Raw genomic sequence first — 6,000 nt, 5'->3', positions numbered from 1 at the left:
GAGACGTCGGGGGAGGAGGAGACGGACGTCTATACGGACGTCCAGTGGGGCACGTTGGACGTCTATATGGACGTCCGACGGGTGTACACCGGACGTCTGGATAGGCGTCGGGCCTGACACATCGGACGTCTATACACATGTCCGATGTGGACCCCCCGACGTCTGAGTAACGTCACCCACATAGACGTCGGGGGGAAGGTCGGACGTCAAAAAGCCAAAAGAATGGACGTCTAAAGCCCTTTCTGCACTAGTGACATCCTGCTCAATATCTCAATAAAGTTTTACCTCAAGCACCTGTTTCACATGTTAGAAGCAACCTCCTATGTATTTTCACATCATGCATCATCTCAACCTCAACCCAAACAATAAGCATCAAAAAGTAACACTCTTCAAAACACAACATTAGAAGAACTAAACCACTGTAATAAGATAGAGCAAAGTACATCATTCCTATACTACATAAAAACAATAAAACAATAAACACAGAAGCAAAAAATAGTTCAACAATGAAAACCATAAAAAATATAAACATAAAAATAAAAGAAATCATGTTCTATAGACAAAATAGCATTCATCAGTAGATGCTCTCATCTCTGCCATCAGAAGCAACATATAACCTAAAAAAAAAACTTAAACATACAAAGAAAAATCAAATCCAAACCACACAAATAATCAAAATAAATAAAAAAATCAGAAACTGGGTTGCCTCCCAGTAAGCGCTTCTTTAACGTCACTAGCTTGACCAAAGCAAACACAAAATAAACAAAAAACAATTGAAAACTTAAAGAAACAATAAACAAATAAAAGTTTGTAAAACACTGGGTTGCCTCCCAGGAAACGCTTCTTTAACGTCACTAGCTTGACCCAGTCTTCATCATCATAGCATCCATCAGTAGATGCTAATATTTCTTATCTTCATTGGTATCCCTCAGTAGACACCTATCTTTCTCATCTTCATCGGCATCCATCAGTAGATGCCTAATCACCTAACATCCATCAGTAGATGTCTAGTCACCGTCCTCTTCCATAGCAGCATCCATCAGTACATGTTGTCATTCATCATGTTCATCATAGCAACATCCATCAGTAGATGTTATCTAGCATCCATCAGTAGATGTTATCCTTTATTACAAAACAACTCAAATCCAAATCACACAAATAATAAATTAAAAAGAAAAAATAAAATAAAACAAAATAAGAAATAAAAAATTCAGAGACTGGGTTCTTCATCATAGCAACATCCATCAGTAGATGTTGTTCTCTGAATCCGCCTAGCATCCCTCAGTAGATGCTTAAATCCTAAAAAAAACTCGAACACAAAAAAAAATCAATTAAAGTCAATAAAAAAACCAAATCACAAAAATAATAAAAAAATCAAAATCAATTAAAAAGAAAAGTTCAGAAAACTGGGTTGCCTCCCAACAAATGCTTCTTTAACGTCACTAGCTTGACCCAATAGGCTCATGTTTGAATCACCCAATTCCAACTTTAATCTTGGTGTTCTCCTTTCTGTCTCCACACCAACTTATCTTCAACAGCTTCCTCTTTGTAGGCTTTACTTTAAGACCATCAATATTTTCAAGTACAGATAAGGGCATCAAGTTGATATTGGACCCTAAATCAGTTAGGGCTTTCCCTATTTCATGACTCCCAATAGTGCAAGGAATAGTGAAACTTCTCGGATCTTTAGATTTTGGAGGAACTCCCTTCTGCAAGATCACACTGCAATTGCCTTGTACCTCAATTGTTTCCTCCTCTGGACTTTTTCTCTTTTTGTTGAATTTCCTAAAGAAGTTAACATAACCGGGAACCTGTTGCAATGTCTTAGTCATAGGAATTTTAATCTCCAATTCCTTGAAGATTTCCATGGATTGCTCAAACTGTATTTCCTTCTCCTCCCTAGAATAATTCTTTTCGTAAGGAAGAGGTTTTTCATATAATTCTTTCTTTTTTTCCTCATCCTCTTCCTCTCTTTTTTTCTTTTCTTTCCTCTCTTTTTCCTTTTCTTTTCTCTCACTCTCTTCTTTTTCTTTCTCTATATCTTTCTCTTTTTCGCTCAAACTTTCTTCTTTTATCTCTATTTTTTTCTCATCTAAAAACTTGCCATTCTTAGTGATAACGGTGTTGCACTCCTCTTTAGGGCTAACTTCCATATTGCCCCCAAAATCATCCAGCTTCTGAATTATGAACCTATAATGCTCTTCATCCTTCTACATGCTGCTTGAGTGTTATTACGATGATACTCAGACATATGTATGAACTGTTGAAGCGTGTCATCCATATCAGCCCATCTTTCTAATATAGAGGGTTGTTGCTGCCATTGTTGTTGTGGTTCTCCATAAAATTGTCCGGCAGCATGCCCAAACTGACTTTGATCCATGCTTGAGTGAGGTGCCCAGTGCTTGAAAGTACCTAGGTGGAATTGAGTGCCCATATAATTAATTACTTGTCCGAATTGCATCCTGCAAGCATTTAGACACAAAACCCTAGAAAATATTGTAAGCACAAAACAAAAATAAAAATAAAAAATATGAAAATAAAATAAAAAAGAATAAAATCAAATCAAATAAAATAAGGTAAAATAGAATAAAGCCAAAATTAATTAAGAATCACACAAATAGAATAATTTAAATCGTGAGTCCCCGGCAACGACGCCAAAAACTTGTTGACAATATTTTTGATCTCTAGAAACGAAACCAAAAACTTGTTGATGGATCGACAAGTGTACCAAATCGCACAAGTAATATAAAATGGTAAGATCAAGTATCGTATCTCAGAAGACTCTCGGCACTAAACAATTGCGTGATAACTCAATTAATTAAGACTTAAAAGAAACGAGATCATTGGTTTAAAATGCAAAGACAGAAAATTAAATATGAATGCAAATTGATCAATAGTAGAGTAACATAAAGATGAACGGATGTTGTTTAATATGAGATGAATATGTTGTTGGGGTTAGATTTCACCAAGTTCCCTCTCATGTATATAAGAATTCCTTTTTATTCATTAATGTTAACGTCACTCTCTAAAGTACTTAGAACCCAATCCCTTAGCGCAATAAGCCTGCCTTAATTCCTAGTTCGTGCAATTCCTAGCGTTCCTAGGAAATTAAGTCTGAAGATCAAGAGCTTAAGACGACCAAGTACTCACACGCCCCTTCCTGAGAAATATTACCCTTGGGAGAATTCAACAAGAACCTGAATTGTAAGGAACCTCCCGGCACTCATGCAATTCATAAATCATGCAACTAAATGAGTTAAATAGAGCAAGCATTGAAACAAATGAATTGCCTAACAATTAATGAATAAAGCATATATGATTAAGAATCAATTCAAATACATGAGATTTCACAAGGTTACATCATTCCCCAACAACAAATAGAGTTTAGTTCCCCACAGACATGGAGAAACTAGATGTACAATGGAAAAACATGAGATAGTAAAACCCTAAGAGTAGAAGAGGAAGCTCCCGCCTCCAGATTCACTTTTAGAGTAGAAGAATGTGTTGTTGTGTTGCTCCAGCCAGAGATACCAAACCTAAAGCGCCTTGGTCCTTTAAATAAAGTTGGAAAAGAGTAGGAACATGGACCGGTCAAAAAAAGGCTCGAAATAGAGCAAAAACTAGGTCAGATCTGCAAAGCGCGATGCTCGGGTGCCCCATTTAGGGCGCCCGGGCGGTGGACGTCCATTTCTATAGGGCTTGAGCCTTCAATTTCGCCCAGGCTTCAGGGGTTCGACGCTCGGGCGCCCTAGGGCGGCGGACGTCGATTTTTTCACACTCAAGCCTCTTGCAAGTCTCCCAAGCTTCGTGCGGTTCCCTCTTCTAGTGCTTTTCTAGGCCTTTCTGAGCTCTATATCCTTAGCACTTCATCTCTGCTTCCTGTATTAGCTCATTTTCTATCAAAACAAAGGGAATTAGTAATAAAATAATCAAATTCAACCTCAACTCTCTTATTCTCACAACTTAATGAAAAAGCATGAGTCCAAGCAAGTTTCTAAGTCAAAAAGGGTGCATTAAGTATCAAAATTACATCACAGATAATGGTATTTTAAACTGTTATCATGATGTTGAGATAAATATTTCTTTAGCTTTTAGGCACAGATGGTGGTTGCTCATATCATAGTTGTTTAAGACAGATGCATGGTTTGAATTGTGATTAATATGCTTGGCATGATGTTTATAAATATTTGGAAACTTTTAATTATCCTATTGTGCCCCAGAGTTTTTTTTTATTGAATGCTATTGATTTTGAATCACAATTGGTTTTGCCTGAGTTTCTCTATTTGAACAATTTGCTTGCTTGTTGTTAAGATATCGGCAAGTGTACCAAATCGTATCAAGTAATAATAAATGGTAAGACCAAGTATCATTGCCCAAGAGACTCACGACACTAGACAGTCATGTAATTACTTAACTAATTAAGACTTTGAAGAACAACTTTAGGGTTTTGAATGCAAAACAAGAAAGTAAATATGAATGCAAATTGATCAATTGAGGCTAAACACTAGAATGAATTGATGAAGTTGAAACTATGAGATGAATATGTTGTTGGGGTTTAGATTTCACCTAGTCTACTCTCATGCATATAAGAATTCATCTTTTTTATTCAATTGTTAACATCACTTTCTAAATTACTTAAAACCCAATGTCTCGGCGAAGAAAGCCTATCCTTAATTACTAGATCACAATGTCTTGTATGACTAGTAATTAATTCTTCATTACGATTAGAAGCTTAAGATGACCACATACATAAGAATCTGTTGAAAAGAGAATGGCTTTATTTCTCACACCAAGAGGGGGGTGAATTGGTGAAATGTAAAAACAATATTTTCTTTAAATCTTTTTCGCAAAGTGGATGCCTTTAAAAGCTTTCTTGAAACACAAGGAAAAAGAATTGTTTATGCATCGGAAATTAAATCGATTTAGTACCGTAAGAAGTCGGCTGAATAAAAGAGTGTAGGGATAGAAAGATCAAACGCTGAGTTTTTATACTAGTTCGGTCAAACCTACATCCAGTGTCCTTCCAACCACATGAAGCCAATGCACTATAATGATCAAGGTTTTTACAACAAGGTTTTTATAGCGACCTCACGTCAAAAATATAAAACACCTCTCTAACCCTCTAATCAAAATATAGGCATATACAAACAGACTAGCAGCAAGAATCCCCTCTCATACAGTCCAAACCCTTTGAGCCACCCTTAACGTCAAGAACGCAACACGCTCTTCTTCCTGTAATCACAACAAGGAACCTCAATCCAATCTTTGCAAGATTGTAGCCTCTGATCTCTCAGTTACACCCAATATGCAGATATGATCAGCCTTTGTACGTGCAGTGAACTTGCTCTTCAAGAATCCACAAGTAGATGATCACCACGGTCACTTCTTGTTTCTTGGAGTTCTTTCTCTCTTTCTGTAAGATTGAACTTTCTACAAAAGATATCACAAATTTTTAGATTCACAAAAGTTCTTACAAAAATCAAGTTCGCGTCAATTTATAGATTTTCACAATTCAGACGCATTTTAATCAACTTAGCTACTAATGTAGTCGAATATAGCAATTATGTTATAAGAGTTACCAACAATAAATGTAGTTAATTGAATGTACAATTAATGCAGTCGAATCTCAATCAATGCTTGGTCAACATATTAAAAATATAGTCGTTGTAACATTTAATTCAAGCATTAACAGAATTTCAAAACTGTAACAGACTTAGTCGAATGCATGTTGCATATAATCGACTATATAACACAGTTAAACAAAGTTTTGAAAAACTTTCACTTTGAAAATCCTCACAGCACACTTTGAAAATGGTTTGTGCAAAGCCACAAGTTTTAATCCACTCACCCCATAATGAAGTCAACTTAAAACTGTTGTTTTGCCACACAATTAAAAGTTCAACATAAGTGCTTGTGGTTTTCCTACTATAAAACATCAGACATGCATTCACCAATAAAATCAATTATATAACAGTGAAATGCAATGTATCAACATAATCA

The sequence above is a fragment of the Vigna angularis genome, chromosome 6 (genome assembly GCF_016808095.1).
Source record: "Vigna angularis cultivar LongXiaoDou No.4 chromosome 6, ASM1680809v1, whole genome shotgun sequence".
NCBI lineage: Eukaryota > Viridiplantae > Streptophyta > Magnoliopsida > Fabales > Fabaceae > Vigna > Vigna angularis.
This window is presented reverse-complemented; position numbering follows the sequence as displayed.